Genomic DNA, 19,137 nt, shown 5'->3' with positions numbered 1-19,137 from the left:
CTAATTTATATTGCCGCTTAGTAAAGATACAACCTGTTAGGGGCAAGGCGGATTTGTTTACTTCTTGCGATTGACGTTGCGTTGTATTTGTATTTTTACATTCGTATTTTTATTTGTATTTTACACTCGAAAAACTTTGATTCCAATTCAAATTTCTTTCATTTAACGCATTCTTTCATTTTGAACGCAAGAATATTTCCGATTTCGCAAACTGTCTCCACATAGCGGCGAAAACTTTAATTGATATACCTTTTCATGAATTTTCAGATTTTAACTGTTGATATAAGTGAGTGATGGCCGACAGAAGCAGCGCTCTCGACCCGTGGGCTTGCACATATGCCTCTGCCGCTGATTCTGAAGTTCTGGCTCTGAGCAGTTCCCTGCAAGCAAAAGGGCGTTATTTCTATCGCTTGTCGTCCAGAAGTCACTTAGTAACTTCTGCGCGATAGAAACACGATTGAACACATTTTACAAAAACAAAATACATATATATCGCGTAGAAGTAACTTCTAAGTCACTTCTGGACGATAGAAAGGCGATAGTACACATTTTACAAAAACAAAAAGGGTCGGTATCGCGAAGAAGTAACTTCTGAGACACTTTTGCGCGATAGAAAGGCGATAGTACAGATTTTACAAAAACAAAATATACATGTATCGCGAAGAAGTAACTTCTGAGTCACTTCTGGACGATAGAAAGACGATAGTACGCATTTTACAAAAACAACAAGGAAGAACGCTATAGTCGAGTACCTCGACTATCAGATACCCGTTACTCAGCTAAAGGGACCAAAGGGAACTAGAGATATGCTAGCAGCAAAGCGAGATTAAAATGCGCCACCTACCGGCGGTAGACAGATTTAAGCGTTGTGGGCGTTAGAGTGGGCGTGGCAACGCTTTTTTTGGATCAATCGATAGGTATTGACGGGACCAATACATTTCAGTTAAAATTTTTATTCTAGCATCAAAACTGTAAGAACCACAGTTTTGGGCGGTTTGTGGACGTAAGAGTGGGCGTGGCACTCTGTTGAAACAAACGTGCACTGCGTAAGAAGCTAAGGAATCTGCATGCCAAATCTCAATAGCCTAGCTTATATAGTTTCCGAGATCTCAGCGTTCATCCGGACAGACAGACAGACGGACCGACGGACATAGATCGACTCCGCTAGTGATCCTGATCAAGAATATATACACTTTGTGGGGTCGGAAACGCTTCCTTCTGCCTGTTACATACTTTCCGACGAATCTAGTATACCCTTTTACTCTACGAGTAACGGGTATAAAAAGGGTCGGGATCGTGAAGAAGTAACTTCTGAGACACTTATAGAAAGGCGATAGAACAGATTTTACAAAAACAAATAGGGTCGGGATCACGAAGATAGAAAGTAGTGGATAAAACACGCGATAAAAATAGGTCGCGGTAATTTTCCGTTTTTTCCGCTTTTTTTCGGAAAATTTCTCGGGTCTTCCTTTTGACCCACGCTATTATTTTTCGCCCTAGCGTCATTTCGTTGCGCGATTTGTCTGTGGACAGTGCGGTTTTGAATCAAATTTGTGCGTTTACAAAATAAAGATTCGTTTTTTCTAAATGCTTTAAATGCTTAACATATTTAAGTGTCCCTCTCAACAAAGGGTGGGAAATTTCGTGCTTATCGTGAGCTGTACGATTATTACTTGGCGTGTAACTGCATCCAACGATTCCCAACATATTTCATTGTAAAAGGTAATGTATTCTAGTTTATTTTTATTTTGACTGAACAAGAAACAATTTTTGTTTCTGTCTCTTTTAGAAATGGGTATTAGTAAATTTCTTAAAAAGTGAGTTCCAAAGTAAACAGGACTTTTTGAATTTAGCGCCCTCTAGTGGCGCCATCTATATGTCAACTGGTGCGTTAGAATCTGCTATCGTTTATCGACTTCCAGTAAAAATTTCACGACATTTTATCTATTGGAAGTGAGGTTATTGCGTTTTAAGTGTCAGTATGTTTTTGTCATCGGTGCGAAAATTAGCTTCAAACAAAGAGCCAACATTAAATTTTGTTTTAAAATTGGTAAAACTTTTACCGAAACGTTTCAATTGATTAAACAAGTTTAACAAGAGTGCATGAGTGGTTTCAACGTTTTCAAAGTGGTCGTAAGGACATAAATGACCATGAACATGTGGGCCAACCAAAATCCGTGATCACCGAAAATTCCATCGAAACTGTGCTTGAATTCATAAAAAATCAGCCGAAATCATCATTGAAATTCATGGAAATAGAATTGAACATCTCCAAAACATCGATTTATCGCATTTTGACCGAACATTTGGGCTTACAAAAGGTGTGTGCACGGTTTGTTCCGCACAAATTGACTGACGTCCAAAAATTGCTCAGAATTCAACATTCGAAGGACATCATTAAAGAGGCAAAACAAGATCCTCACTTCCTTTACAAGATTGTGACTGGTGACGAAACGTGGTGTTTTCAATATGATCCCGAAACGAAACGCTAGAGTGCTGAATGGAAGGCGCCGGACGAGCCGAAACCCAAAAAATCGGGCCTGGAGAAGTCAAAAGTGAAGACAATGCTGATTTGTTTTTATGATTCCAAGGGTATTGTCCACAAAGAATTAGTTCCACCCGGCCAAAACGTTAATGCGGAATTCTACCTTGGAGTTTTGAAGCGTTTGGTGCGCCGTATTCGACGTGTTCGGCCCGAATATCGCGAAGATGGAAGTTTTTCGTTTGTTGCACGATAATGCGCCGTCTCATCGATCGACGCTTGTGTCCGACTATTTGACCAAAAATCACATTTTAACCATCAACCACTCCCCGTATTCACCTGATATGGCACCGTGCGACTTTTATCTTTTCGGAAAAATGCATTTGCCGATGAAAGGAAAGCGTTATGCAGACGTAGAGGCCATTCAAAAGGCTTGCACCGGCATACTGGCGGCCATACCGGGCAGCGAGCTAAAACACTCGTTCGACATGCTTTTGGACCGTGCAAAACGCTGTATTAAAGCAGAAGGAGACTATTTTGAATAAAATAAATTGATTTTGCCGAAAAAACTATTTGTTCTGTCCTTTTTTTTTAAAGTCCTGTTTACTTTGGAACTCACCTTGTAGAACCCTCTGAGATCTACAATTCAAATAACTTGATTATTCGGAAACCAAAGCTGATTTAATTTGAATAAAAGATAAGAATGGTTTACAGAGTCAAAAGCTGTACTTATAAGTAGTTTGGAAAAATCTGCAAGTAAATCGGCAATTTCAGAATCTGTAGATGCCTCAATTGAGTTTAAACCGATGAAGGCAAGGTTGATGACTTTTGCTTGGTGCTAACAAAGTTATAAGACTACCTCGGATCCTTTGAAAATTTAAATCTATATCGGCTTAAATACACGGAACATGATACAATTAAAATCAGATCGGGCCACCTTATACCGGGAGAAATCTTTGAAGTGCATTGGTAAACCAAGGAGGCCTATTAAGCTTTAGAGGAACTCTATCATCTACCTATCTATTATCTATAATAAATCCATGCAATTGTAAAAAAATATTCAATTATATCGGGAAATATAAGTCAGTAAGTCAGTAATATAAGTGTTATAGTCACTTTCACGGATGACTTCCGCCAATTCGGGTCTAAAACAAATACAAGATCTAATTGTCTGTGTTGGAGTTTGCATGTTCAAATATACAAGAGTCACATGGATAATTGTTCAATTCATGTTTGCATGAATGTATGTGTACGAGAGGTAGACGCACATTTCGATGTCTTGGTCTCCTAGAAAACCGCTTAAGGAAACGGGACCATCGTGCTTCTTCCTATCTTCTCGTCGTTCTTTTTCTCTCTCGATATTCTCGTCCACTTCGATTCTGGCGTTGAGAGCGTGCGGTTCACACAATCTAAGTTTGCATTATCATTTTTTCATTGGGAGGTTGTCTGTTTAATACTTAATTGTGTTATATGTATCTATTCATTAACAAAACCATAGGTTATGGGCCCAGACACAATTGCAGTGAATAAATAATAGTGCTTTAATCGTTACAATTTGAAATTGCATAAAAGTGAACTAATTATATGTGTGTGTGTGTATACGAATATGCGCATCTACATATGTACAATGTACATATGTGTACCCTTCAGTTCCAAAAAAAAAGTTTCACTTGTGAATCACCTTGGGAATCACCTGGGACATGTCCTCGTGCACAAGTGAAGAACAAGTGACGCTCCATATAGAAAATTGTATGGGATGTCCGCATTTTCACAAGTGAAAATTCAAATTAAAATTTTTCGAAGTCCTACGGGACTTCACTTGTTCCTTATACTCATTTTTCGTATGGCCTGTCACGTGCCGGTGACTCGTCCCAAGTGAATCACTTGGGAAAATCAGAATTTTTCCTTGAGTTTTCACTTGTGAAATCACTTGCAAGGGACACGTCCCAAGTGAATCACTTGGGAAAATCAGAATTTTTCCTTGAGTTTTCAATTATAAAAATATAGAATTTAAAATACATACATATTTAATTTCATTTTAATTCATTTTAATTATATGGTATTATTTAGATTTTCAAAAATTGTACAATTATTGTTTCTTTTTTTTTGCTTCGTAAGCTTATTTTTAACGTTAGTCATCGCCGTTCTTAAACCTTTGTCCGGGTCCTCTGAGTCTTTGGCCAACGCTCCTGAAAAAACATATGTTTAAAAAATGAGTTTTATTTGTTTAATTGTATATTTACCTTTTATAGCTGTGTTTAACCCTTTGCAGGATTTTTATTGGCACAAAACATTTCGTCATCCACTTTTGGCTAACGGAACCCATTGAATACCTTCAAAATTTACGTACTTTAAACTAAGATCAATGCACAACATCTTAAACTTAATGTAGCACTTACCTGACTTTATTATATTAACTAAACGATTAAAGTAACTCTGCTGCGCACCATTAAAATGGATGCTTCCCTTTCAATCACTCAAACAGAATGCACCAAGTCTTCTCACCCCTTTACTAGATTTCTTTTGTTTTCTCTTCGCTGTTGGCGCGTGCCACTGCACTTATACCCTCTCTAAGGCGAAATATATCCGACTATATAATTTGTACTTCTTAAGTAAAAAATACAATACGAATTTTTTTTAAATGTTAATACTAATACTACTAATGTTTTAAATATTGAAATCAATTTTAACGGACTAATTTTCTATAATTACACTAAAAAAATATATTGTAATAAAAATGTATAATAAGTAAACATAACATTATAAGTAAATCCAAATTACTTAATTTTACTATAATCACTTATAACTTATAAAACTTTTATAAAACAATATAAGTTGTATATTTTCGATACACAATAATGCTCCTAAAATATTAGGGCATTCACATGTCGCTGCTCCACGAAAATTTTTCCGCCGAAATATTAGTCGCTAGCCGAACATAACGGAGAGACGCAAAAAAAAAACGGACCGACCGAAATTTGTCTCTGAGAGCGCCGAGTGCAGGCAGATTATAAGACAAGAAAGAGAGGGAAATATCCGAATATCTGCCTCTCTTTGTTGCACGATCGTTTTCGTAGGCAGTCTTCTACGCTGCACCGACTGCTCTACTGACGTCAACAGCGGCGCAGCGTTTAAGGCACAAAAAAAAAACAAAAAAGCTTTTTGCCTAGAGCCATGTCACCGCGTCCCTACTGCAGAACTGAAGGGTATGTACAGAGAACAGAGTGGACCATGAAGAACAAGGAGCAATTCCTGAACAATAAAGGGGATTAAATTGATTTTATGTATAACGCTGCGACAAATTCTTTACAAAACATTTTTCTATTTCCAGGGAGAAGCGCATACATATTACCAATTCGCCGTGATCTTTCTAGAACACACTTTTGCGAATTCGCCGAGAAATCTTTCCTGAACACACACATACAAACGCTTCGACAAATTTGCCGCAAATCTCCACGTTGTGACGGGACAGTGTTGCCAGACAGTGCTGTTGCTGAAAGACATTGTTGCTGGACAGTGTTGAGCGACGTTAATGCTGTTAAAAGTTGCTGGCCGCTGTTGCTAAATATTCCTGTAAAAAGTTGTTGTTGTGGAAATTATTGCTGTGAAGGGTTGCTGTTTGGTATTGCTGAGGAGGTAGTTGTTGCGGTGCTGTTTTGATAGAGAACCATACAATGGATATAGGGAAAAGAAATATCAAACCGTTTGACGGTAAAAAATATTCAATATGGAAGTTCAGAGTCAGAGCGCTGTTAGAAGAGCACGATCTTATGAGGGTCATAGATGAAACTCATGCAGAAGTGACCGATGAGATAAAAAAGGCAGAACGAAATGCAAAAAGTTTAATAATTGAATATTTAAGTGATGCGTTCTTATCTTACGCTAACAGTGAAAGCACTGCTTAGTAGATTTTTGCAAACTTAGATGCAATTTATGATAGAAGAAGCTTGGCATTGCGACTATCTCTGCGAAAGAAACTTTTAGCCATGAAATTAAAAGGTGGCACTTCACTCCTTAATCATTTTAATTTCTTCGATGATCTCATTACTGAACTTATCGCGTCAGGAGCAAAGTTAGATGATATGGATAAAATTTCCCATTTACTCCTAACTCTTCCACCCAGTTATGATGGAGTTATAACCGCAATAGAGACTCTATCTAAAAGTAACTTAACATAAGCTTTTGTAAAAACACGTCTTGACCAAGAAATTAAGCTTAGGAGTATAAGTAAGGATACGAGTGTTAAAGTTTTGCAAGCAGTAATTTAAAAGGAGTTAAAAGATATACAATTTAAAAATAATCCAATGCAGAAGTTCAAGAAGAATCAGTTTAAGCCAAGTTTCAAACTGAAACCAAAATGTTTTCATTGCGGTAAGCCAGGTCATTCAAAGAAAGATTGTTTCCTTTTGAAAAGGCAGCCGAATCAGAACTTTAGTGAAAATAAAAGAAAAGATGGGCAGGCTCAGATGGCAACAGCAGCAACAGCCCAAGCAGAGCGTAGTTTTGCCTTTATGTTGAGAAATGCAACTTCCAATTCAAAGTCAAGCGAGGCTGAGTTTATCCTAGACTCAGGAGCATCGGACCACCTTATAAATGACACAGCATTGTTCTCCGAATATGAGCGTTTGCAATCAAATGTGGCCATCGAGATTGCCAAACGCGGAGAGTTTATCTACGCTACAGCCAAAGGAGTGGTCAATCTTAATGCGTGATTTCTGTGTCGAAATGGGCATCAGCTATCATTTAACGGTTCCTCATACTCCACAATTGAATGGTGTATCAGAACGGATGATTCGAACAATCACCGAAAAGGCTCGATCTATGATCAGTTGTGCTAAGCTCAATAAGCATTTTTGGGGTGAGGCTGTTTTAACAGCAACCTACAGTGGTCGGCATAAGTATTTTGACAAAACAAAAGTTATGTATACTCATAATTTGAACTTACTTTTTGTAAACTTTGGCATCAATGGAAAGGTAATTTAAATGCCGTTTGAATGATACAATACATTTCTAAACCCATTCAGTACTTATTGAAAAGGACGAATTTGTGTAAACATCTGCTTTTTAAACTTTTTTGCTCGACTTGAAAACTTAAATTTTTTGATGCAAAAAGTTTCTTCAAACAAAAATAATAGTAACTGCAAAAAGAATTTTTCAAAAATCATTTTGCTTATATTTTTTATGATTTCTTGAAGGTGACAATGTCGAAAAAAATTTGTATGAAAAAAAGAAAAATATGGCTCAAATTCATGTTCTTAAACATTTTCAAAAAATCATAAAAAATATAAGCAAAATGATTTTTGAAAAATTCTTTTTGCGGTTATTATTATTTTTGTTTGAAGAAACTTAAAAATGTAAATTTTTAAATCGAGAAAAAAAGTTTAAAAAAAAAATTTTTAAGTAGATTTACACAAATTCGTCCTTTTCAATAAATACTGAATTTGTTAAGAAATGTATTGTATCATTCAAACGGCATTTGAATTACCTTTCCATTGATGCCAAAAGTTTACAGAAGTAAATTCAAAATATGAGTATATTTAACTTTTGTTTTGTCAAAATACATATGCCGACCAGTGTATTTAATTAACAGATCCCCAAGTAGAGCATTGCAAATATAAATAAAACACCATTTGAGATGTGGCATAACAAAAAGCCAACGTTGAAATATCTTAAAATATTTGGTTCGACGGTATATGCTTTGAATTAAATACGAAAAAGAAAGTTTGATGAAAAGTCAATTAAAGCAACACTTATATGAATCAAATTTGTATAAGTTGTGGTCTGAGGAATCGAGGAATCTTTTGACAGCAAGAGATGTTGTGGTTGATGAAATAAACATGTTAAAATCAAGAGTTTTACATGGGGAAGATTCTGAGGTTCAAAGTAATACTGTTGAACAAAATAATGAATCTTTAACTAGAGGAAATGAAGAGTTGGTTTTTCCTTTGATGGAAAATAATGAATCTGTTGATTCTGAGTTAAGTGAACAACTCAATGAAAATTCCACATGTCTAAAGAATGCCGATCCAGTTGCTGTTGATAAATTAAAAGAAAATAAAAGTGAAGAAGAAATCAGACGCAGTGAAAGAATTAAAAGTAAACCCAAATTATCGTATCGATTTTTAGAAAGATGTCTCATGAAAAATCAAATATGCTTAAATGATATTCCTAATACCTTTGATGAAATTAAGTTTCGTGAGGACAGATATTTCTGGGAGAAAGCTATACAAGATGAACCTTAGTGCATAAGTCAGAAAATAAAAACATAGTACATTGTAGATGGGTATTTAGTATAAAACGAGATGAATTTGGGAACTAAGTAAAGTATTTGTACAAGACTTGTAGCGCGGGGCTTCACTCAAGAATATACAAGGTGAGTTTCAAAGTAAACAGGACTTTTTGAATCTAGCGCCCTCGAGTGGCGCCATCTATATGGTGGTTAGAATCTGCTATCGTTTATCGACTTCCAGTAAAAATTTCATGACATTTTATCTATTGGAAGTGAGGTTATTGCGTTTTAAGTGTCAGTATGTTTTTGTCATCGGTGCGAAAATGAGCTTCAAACAAAGACCCAACATTAAATTTTGTTTTAAAATTGGTAAAACTTTTACCGAAACATTTCAATTGATGAAACAAGTTTATGGCGATGATTTCAACGTTTTCAAAGTGGTCGTAAGGACATAAATGACGATGAACATGTGGGCCAACCAAAATCCGTGATCACAGAAAATTCCATCGAAACTGTGCGTGAATTCATAAAAAATCAGCCGAAATCATCATTGAAATTCATGGAAATAGAATTGAACATCTCCAAAACATCGATTTATCGCATTTGACCGAACATTTGGGCTTACAAAAGGTGTGTGCACGGTTTGTTCCGCACAAATTGACTGACGTCCAAAAATTGCTCAGAATTCAACATTCGAAGGACATCATTAAAGAGGCAAAAAAAGACCCGAACTTCCTTTACAAGATTGTGACTGGTGACGAAACGTGGTGTTTTCAATATGATCCCGAAACGAAACGCCAGAGTGCTGAATGGAAGGCGCCGGACGAGCCGAAACCCAAAAAATCGCGCCTGGAGAAGTCAAAAGTGAAGACAATGCTGATTTGTTTTTATGATTCCAAGGGTATTGTCCACAAAGAATTAGTTCCACCCGGCCAAAACGTTAATGCGGTATTCTACCTTGGAGTTTTGAAGCGTTTGGTGCGCCGTATTCGACGTGTTCGGCCCGAATATCGCGAAGATGGAAGTTTTTCGTTTGTTGCACGATAATGCGCCGTCTCATCGATCGACGCTTGTGTCCGACTATTTGACCAAAAATCACATTTTAACCATCAACCACTCCCCGTATTCACCTGATATGGCACCGTGCGACTTTTATCTTTTCGGAAAAATGCATTTGCCGATGAAAGGAAAGCGTTATGCAGACGTAGAGGCCATTCAAAAGGCTTGCACCGGCATACTGGCGGCCATACCGGGCAGCGAGCTAAAACACTCGTTCGACATGCTTTTGGACCGTGCAAAACGCTGTATTAAAGCAGAAGGAGACTATTTCTTTTTAAAAGTCCTGTTTACTTTGGAACTCACCTTGTATGACTGATTACGATGAGACATTTGCACCAGTTTCACGAATTTCCAGTTTTATATTTTTGTTGGCACTTTCAAGTCAATACGATTTAATGGTTTATCATATGGACGTAAAAACTGAATTTTTAAACGGAACTCTAAAGGATGAAATCTAACATACATGAGAGTTCCAAAAGGCCTTAATCACTCTTATGAGAATAAAGTATGTAAACTTAATAAAGCTATATATGGTCTTAAGCAAGCTGATAGATGTTGGTTCGAAGTTTTTGAAAGTGTGTTGAAGAATGTTGGATTTAAAAGTTAGGAGTTGATCGGTGTATTTATATTTTGGATAAGGGAGATATATCGAGAAATATATATATCTTGTTATATGTGGATGATGTAGTAATTGCTACAAACAAATCTGATACAATGTCCAATTTTAAATCTTACCTTCATGACAAGTTTCAAATGACCGATTTACGTGAAATTAGACACTTTATTGGCATAAAAATTGATAGAACTAATGGAGAGATTTCTCTTAGTCAGTCAGCATATATTAAAAATGTATTGTGAAAATGTAATATGGAAGAGTGTAATTCAGTTAGTACTCCCCTCCCAAGTAAGTTAGACTATACAGCTCTGCAATCAGAAGAATTATGTGATGCACCGTGTAGAAATTTAATTGGTTGTGTGATGTACATTATGTTATGTACACGGCCCGACTTAAGTACTTCAATAGGTATTCTAAGCAGATATACAAACAACAACAATAAGGAACTATGGCAATGCCTTAAAAGAGTTCTTAGATATCTGAAGGGAACTGTTAATATCAAGCTTAGATTCAAGAAAGTAGCTAATTTTAATAATATTCTTACAGGCTATGTAGATTCCGGTTGGGCTGGAAATGAAACAGACAGAAGAAGTAGAACTGGGTATCTTTTTAAAATGTTTGAAAATTGTTTGGTTTCATGAAGTACCATGAAGCAAAAGTCGGTTGCTGCTTTATCTACTGAAGCAGAATACATGGCCTTTTTGAAGGTGTAAGAGAAGCTCTTTGGCTAAAATCACTAATAAATGAGATTAATCTAGAATTAATTAATAAGTTAATTAATTATAAGTTTTGCAAATAATCCTACTTGCCATAAGAGAACAAAGCACATATATATTAAATATCACTTTACAAGAGAGCAAATTGAAAAGAAACTAATTTGGGTAAAGTATATTCCCACAGATCTGCAACTAGCCGAAATATTGACGAAGCCATTACCATCTGCCCGGTTTATTTCCCTGAAAAGCCAGCTGGGACTTTTTGAATAAACCAACTACGAACCTTGTGAACTGTTGCTGAAAATGCATCGCTTTTAGAAGCCAAACATGAAATGGATCCCATGAAGTCTTTTGTGATTCATTTAAATTTCCATATTTATTAAGTCTTAAGTAATTGAATTGAATTCATATTCTTGTTTCTTTTTTTAAATGGATCACATAAAGTACTTGTAATTAATTTCAATTTTCTTATTTACTATTTATTCCTGTTTAATTTCATTTGTCAAAGCTTTAATTATGTTAATTTTTTTTGTATGGATCTAGTTGGGTTTTACTGGGTTTCCCCAACTCTTGCAGCAAATGCTGGATCTAATGTATCCCCAGAATTGAAAAAGAAAAGAAATGAAATGAAGAAACAAATTAAAACTAAAGCACAAACTCATGTCAGGAATTGAAGTAATAATCAATGTAATTTTTGAGGCGGCGTGTTGGAGTTTGCATGTTCAAATATACAAAAGTCACATGGATAATTGTTTAATTCATGTTTGCATGAATGTATGTGTTCGAGAGGTAGAAGCACATTCTGATTTCTTGGTTTCCTAGGAAACCGCTTAAGGAAACGGGACTATCGTGCTTCTTCTTCCTATCTTCTCACACAATCTAAGTTTGCATTATTATTTGTTCATTGGGAGGTTGTCTGTTTAATATTTAATTGTATTATATCTATTCATTAACAAAACCATAGTCAGTTTAGTGAATTACGTATAAAGCTTACTTGCTGTTATGATAATTATAACAGGCCGTCAACAAAGTCATGGACAGATAAAAGTGTAGAGACAAGCGAGTCAGTGAGTGGGAGGGGACCAAGGAATATCAGGCAGATTGAAACCACCACGAACACCAAGAGATCCCTGTTGAAAAGATGAGATAGAACAGATTTTATTGCAGATAAATAGTACTAATAAATTATTAGGTCAGATCAAGGTGGAATATAAGAACATTTTACAAAATAGTTTGCAAATAAACTGGTACACTAGCAAATTTAATGTCATTCTGGAAACATATTCCCTCCGATGTTAGAAAAGAATTAACTGCAATCAGCAACCCACTCGGTTCTAAAAGTATTAAAATTGTTGGACAGAACTTCTGAGTCTGATATCTCCGGTTTCAGCCAAGTGTCAGTAAAGGCCAGAATGTTTTTATTAAAAACAGAGATTTCAGACTAAAGCTTAGGTAGCTTCATATTAAGTCCCTTTTCATTTCGGTAGGCCAAAAATAAACTGTATAGTTTTTTGCTCAGGTATTACCGTGTAAGGCCTGTTAGTTGTTCCCCGTCTGTTTGGAACAAATTCTTCAAGCGAGAAACTTATAATATTAAGTATAGTAAATACTTCGGGCGGAGTAGATATATTAAAATATCCTGCGAACATAAGAAAATGTAATTCCTTCCACTGCACTATGGTCCAGATGCCGTTTTTCTGGCATAAAGTCGAAAAATTGAGTTACATGGTTCAAACTTCACACATTTTATTGTTATGGCATTAATAACTTGTGTCTTGGATTCCACAGCGTTTTTATTAATTTTGGTGTATATCCAATCCGATACACATTGAATTTTTCGATTGTTGCTGCGCCATATTTCGACAAGTTCGCTGTGAGTAAACTCAAACGTGCCTATATATTACCAAAATGTGAGAAAAGGGGGACGAACGGGGATGAGTTTTTGGCTTGTGGCTAGAGACAACACTCAGAAGTACAATCTGGACCAATTAGTTGCTTTCAGCATGGAACAGCTTATTAGTTATATTCCACGAAACACGAATCACCCATGTCACTTTTGTTAAAAATATACATAAATTGGACATTACACAACACTAAATACCTAGAACTATACATAAAATAGCAATATACATTAAATAGTGCATACCTTGAAGATTGCTTTCCATAATTTAGTTGAATTTTCTGGACCAAATTAACGCGTGTGGCACAACATAAAGCAACTAAATATGTTGGCGCAAATTTCTGTTCGGAAATCAGCTGATCGCTAGCTCACTTTTAAAAGCTCTCAAAAAGCTTTCGTGGCGCTTTTAAAGCTTTTCATTAAATTGTTTTTAATCTATGATGTATTTACTTTAAGATTAAAATAAGAAAACAACGATATATTAACATCGGACATCTGGACCATAGTGAACTGTGATGTTTTGTGATGGAAGTTCTTGTTGTATAAAAGCAAACATATGCAGACGTGATTTCATGGGTTAATCGAGACACATACACACACCAGCAATCTAAACATCGTTTCTCTGAGTATCGAGGCCAGGGGCTCTCTATATTTATAATAAATTTTACACTTGCGAAAAATTACATCGGAATACAACACATCAATTTGGCATCGTGTGTGCAGGCCAGCTGGCCGTTGGTAGTTGGCGCACTCGCTTCGGACGACTCGCCAATAAAACGGAATTGACACATGATATCAGGCACTTTTTGTATAGTACCCGATGATTAGCATCGAGAAAAATGGGTAATGTCTAAATCAACAATAAGCCTAGAGATTTGAGCACAAAAATTAAAACACACTTGGACTAACACCTAATCCATGTTATAACCTTATAGGTATTTATATACATATATGTTTCCATATTCTTTCTCGTTATCAATTGAATAAGCAGCACCACCCACTGCAGGCCAATTGTACAGCATTAAGTAATGGTTAGTTTTATCTGACCAAATAGTTATAAAATCTTTATACATTTGTAGTTTTTTTGTGAATGCAGTGCCCTTTATCGCCTACGGATTTCTGAACAACTTAATCATGATCATGGCGGTAAGTTTTGTGATCAAACTTATCATATCAACACGTCCAGCTATTGCAATTTGCAGGGCGAATATATTGAATATTATTTGGGCCACTTTAAAACGCTATCTACGATGGCAGCCGCTGGACTTGGAAACACTATAAGCGATATTCTGGGTATTACCATGGCCACCTACGTTGAAAACGGCTGCCAGATATTGGGTTTAAAGCAGCCGAAGTTGACTCTAGCGCAGTTCGAATTGAAGTCTAGCAAGCGGTCATCAAGCTACGTACATAGGCCACCCAAAGAACAAATAACAAAAAATAATTGTTCAAATAAAATTTATATCCTTCCAGAAACGTGTTGTCGGCATCACTGTATGGTGATTACTTGGAATGTGCCCTCCGTGGTTTATGGAGGGGAAAACAGGTAAGGAAAATGTCGATGACTAAATCTATAACAACTACAAAGTCCTAATCGGCTAGTCAATTATAACGAACACCGTTTTTATGAGTTCACCCATTATTTTTCATGGCTTCTTTAAATGATGCCTTAAAATCAAAAAATCTGAATTTTTGTCAAACCTTTTATAAAATATTTAGCTAGTAGGACTTGTCAATATTCAATGTCGTTTGTCGCTTTTCTCGAAATTATGTTTTTTCAACTGGCTGCCACGATATTTCCATCGAGTTGACCAATCCATTTTTTAGTAGTAGAATATGTTCAGCAAACATGTGGCTGTCTAATGAACTAAAACAGTTGGAATAAAAGCAAAACATCCCAATAAATTTTATTTTTATTTTTAAGTCGCGTAAAACTGTCACATTTGATGTTATTGAATTGAAAACTGTCGTTCATATAGATTAAAATGCTGTTTGTCTTTTTGATTTGCTTGTTCGGCTACCGTAAGAGTATCTTTTTATACCCGTTCACCACTTCAACCTCTAAATAGACAATTCGTGTTGCACCAGCATAAAACCGCGCTTAGCAAAACATCAGCAACCCTATCGGCAAAACTTTGAAAAACAAATCTCAAGAACAAAAGAAAAATATCACTAATCATCATAAAAAAATCTATGGACTATGCATGCGAAGGGGAAATTGAGTCTTTAAAAAAGCTAAAAGACGAGTCAGTTTTGATTAAGACTAAAAACGATCTTTAGGCCAAAAAACTCCTAAGACTAACCAAAATTGCAGACATGGATGTTACAGCAGTCGAACACAAGACATTAAACTTTTTGAAAGGAATAATTGCAATGAACTACGACGATACATCGACGAAGCCACAATACTCCAAGAGCTAAAATCACATAAGGTTACCGAAGTTAGAAAAATAATGAAAAAAATAACAACACCAACCTCACAGACAACACTTTGATGGAAACTGGCCTGGTCATAATTACATTTGAAACCACCAAACTTCCAGAAACAATATGATCTGCCTACGAATTTGTTCGCGTAAGAGATTACATACCACTTCCACTTCGATGCAAAAAATGTCTCCGATTCGGACACCCAACAGCCATATGTAAAAGTACAGAGCCATATGCAAATTGTTCAGACAGAAAACACACAAATGTAGGAGATATTGTTTAAAGTGCAAACATAACCCAGAAATCGATTCCCGACACAGCCCGCTCGACCGCAAATCCCCCAATCGACCATAAAAGTGTCCAACGTATATACTTTGAACGACATGGCTACCAAAGAAGAGTAGCTTACGCCGGAACACTAACAAACGCCACAACTCCAAACACAACAAACGCACAATCATCCAAAAAACAATCATCAAACACAAACTTCTATGGAAGGACGTGTACCTTAAAGAGCTGCACAAGCGCAACAAGTGGCAATTTCCCACAGAAAATCTTCGCGTCGGCGAATGGTCGTTATCAAGGACGACAATCTGCCCTCGATTGAGAGGCGACTCGGTAGAATGGACTCCGACATTCCGATAGCCGATGGCAACGTCCGCGTAGTCAAGATTTGTACGGCACGCGGCATTGTAATACGTCCGGTGACCAAAGTGGTTCTTCTACCAGGAGAGCCTTCCAAAACTTTCTAGGAAAGAATCGTGCTTCCCATTATCCTTAATCCGTAACCATCATCTACGTCAGTCCTAATTATCTCCATTTGTTTACTTTTATCAGTATCTACAACCTGACTAGAAAAACTGCTTCCCATTCCAAGTAGCGCTCAGGCATTGGATAGCAGACGTTCTCGGGGTATACAATCCTACCGCCGTGGAATCCATTTTCATCGGAAGTGTCAGGGGTTCCTACAGCTGAGCGCAGAGAAGTGGCTGCGTGCAATGCTTATCAATAAGTACTGCGCAAGCTGTTTCGCACACAAGCACTCCGCAGGCAACGGGAAAGTCCGGTTCTCAGCGGGACGCCCCTCAGTAGAGTTCGCGCCGGCAAGATCCGTCAACTCGCGAGACGCTCGCCCTTCCACCGCGCTTAACATCCTCGACACAAGTACAGGGTTGCCCATATTCGACGGACCCATCTGACGACGGCATAACTTTTGACAGAGATGCCAGATCGCTTAATGACATACCGCGTTTGAAGCGTCAGTCCAAGCAGATTTTTACCATGGAACAATACACGCCACGCGAGCGCTCTGAAATAGTTGAAATTTACATTCAACAGAACAAGTCAATTGTGAAAACTCAACGTGCTTTTAAAAAATTAAAAAATGTGAAAAGTGCGCCTTCTAAGAAAAATTTACGACTGGTGAGGCTCTTTCTAATCCGAAGAGGCCAAATAAAAGTCGACCAAGGCGATCGGACGAGAATATCGCTGCCGTACGAGCCAGTGTTGAGATGTCCCCAAGAACATCCCAAAAACGCCGTTCTCAGCAGTTGGGCATGGCTCGGTCCACTTTACAACGGATTATTCGCGTTGATTTGCATTTGTTCCCGTACAAAATTCAATTGACGCAAAGATTGTTGCTTACGGACAAGCCTCGTCGATTGGAATGGGCCCAAAGAGTCATCGAAATGGCCGAAGATGACGATCAATTTTGGAACAAAATTATCATGTCCGATGAAGCCCATTTCACATTGAATGGGACCGTAAATAAGCAAAATTGCCGTATTTACGCCACTGAAAATCCTGAGAAGATTCAAGAAGTGCCTCTTCACGACGAAAAAGTCACAGTTTGGTGCGGCGTTAGTTCGAAAACGGTCATTGGGCCGTTTTTCTTCCAAAATGAAAATGGCCATGCTGTTACCATCAACCAGGAGCGTTATCGCGACATGATGACCAATTTTGTGATGCCAATTATTCGTCGAAAGCGTATGAGGCAGTTCTGGTTTCAACAAGACGGCGCTCCACCGCACACAAGTCGCATAACAATCGATTTTCTGAAGAAATTGTTTCCGGGCCGTTTGATGTCGAAAAGTGGTGATTTGGACTGGCCACCGCGTTCGCCCGATTTGACGCCGCCTGACTTCTTCTTGTGGGGATATTTGAAGTCAAAGGTTTACGTTAACAAGCCAAGGACCCTAGAAGAGCTCAAGGACAACATTCGTGAAGAAATAGCCGCTATTCCGGCCGAAATGTTGGCGAAAACGATGGAAAATGCTGCAAAAAGGGCACAAAACGCCATCAACGCCAGAGGCGGCCATTTGAAAGATATCATATTCAAAAATTGATGTAAACAAATCTACTTGGAACAAATTAAATGATTAAGATTGCCAACCGCCAAATTTTTATTTTTTTCTTTGATTTTTAAAAAAAAAACATGGGTCCGTCGAATATGGGCAACCCTGTATACCCGACCGCCCTGGTGATCGTTGAGAAAACTTTTGACGATGAGCTTCATTGACGGCGAACGTGGGAGACGAAAGGATCTGCACGGATCTTCAAAATCGAGCCGAACGTACGTATCCGTACTCTCATCCGAGCGCTCAGTGAGAGCGTCCTCGAAAAATTCCGGGATCTACCGCTCGCTTTCAATCTTAAGACGTAGATGACTGGCCGGGTCTCTCTCCTTTTATTGCAACGCTACCAATTGCAAGGGGGTGGAATGTTCTAGCCCATTGTACAGCGATTCTCTACCTTGGCACCGATCTTCTATTGCGCCGTTCCCCCGCTCTCCCACTCCCTTCCTTTTTTTTCCCATCTCCCCGCCGTTAAGTCTCCGCACTGGAGCGCTCTGCTGCGCACTGGAGCGCATTGCTTACGTAAGGCTTAAGATAAATATAGTTTTGTCGCCACATTGAATAAACCACGGTCGCTCCTCCCACTCTTATTGTAGTTGCGCAGTTTTCCCTATTGGGAATTTTACCCTACAGCCGACTCCTGCAGCAATCCGCTGCAACACCGAGAAGCCAGCCACATTGCCCGGCTGACCCAGCAAGTCAACGACGCCGCACCTCAGCTGCGACGCCGCACCCCTCTATAAAGGACTTTTCAATATTCAATGTCGTTGGTCAAGATATCTCAAACGAGTTGACCAATCTCTTTCATAGTAGCAGAATATGTTCTAAAACACACAGTTCCAGTCCAAACTTCATAGAAGACAGACGTGCTACAGAGATCACCTCGCCAAAACAACAACAAATCAATCCAAATTTTCAAAAAACGAATAAAAGCACAAAGCATACTTCGCAAAAAACCCAAAAACAAAAACCCTACTAGAACCTCTACAAAGCAAGTGCACCGGGCAGCAGCCCAAGTGAACAAGCAATGCGACCACCGGACCTAAGTGACCCAGTACTATGGGATAAAAAAGCAATAATTGTACCTAAATACATCATAATTTCTCGCCAAGATAACCATTCTTTTGAAAATGTGTCTTCCTTCATTATCAAGAAAGTAATTGACTTTCAATGCGGTGGTGAAGTTGAATCGGTCAAAAAAACCAGAGATGGAAAGCTATTAGTTAAAACCAAAGGCGTAGTCCAAGCACAAAGACTCCTCAGGCTTACCCAATTCCACAACTTCCTTGTCAGCTCATCTTCAAAAGGAGTTATATACTCTAACGATCTACGTCACATAGATAAAGAAGAC

General features: G+C 37.8%; 1 pseudogene; it reads left to right on the top strand.

Annotated features, from left to right (window-relative positions):
* The first annotated feature begins 255 nt into the window (after window positions 1-255).
* LOC119561761 lies at window positions 256-18,529 on the top strand (annotated as a pseudogene).
* The last annotated feature ends 608 nt before the right edge of the window (window positions 18,530-19,137 follow it).

Source organism: Drosophila subpulchrella, unplaced genomic scaffold (assembly GCF_014743375.2).
Source record: "Drosophila subpulchrella strain 33 F10 #4 breed RU33 unplaced genomic scaffold, RU_Dsub_v1.1 Primary Assembly Seq36, whole genome shotgun sequence".
Lineage (NCBI taxonomy): Eukaryota > Metazoa > Arthropoda > Insecta > Diptera > Drosophilidae > Drosophila > Drosophila subpulchrella.
This window is presented reverse-complemented; position numbering and strand designations above follow the sequence as displayed.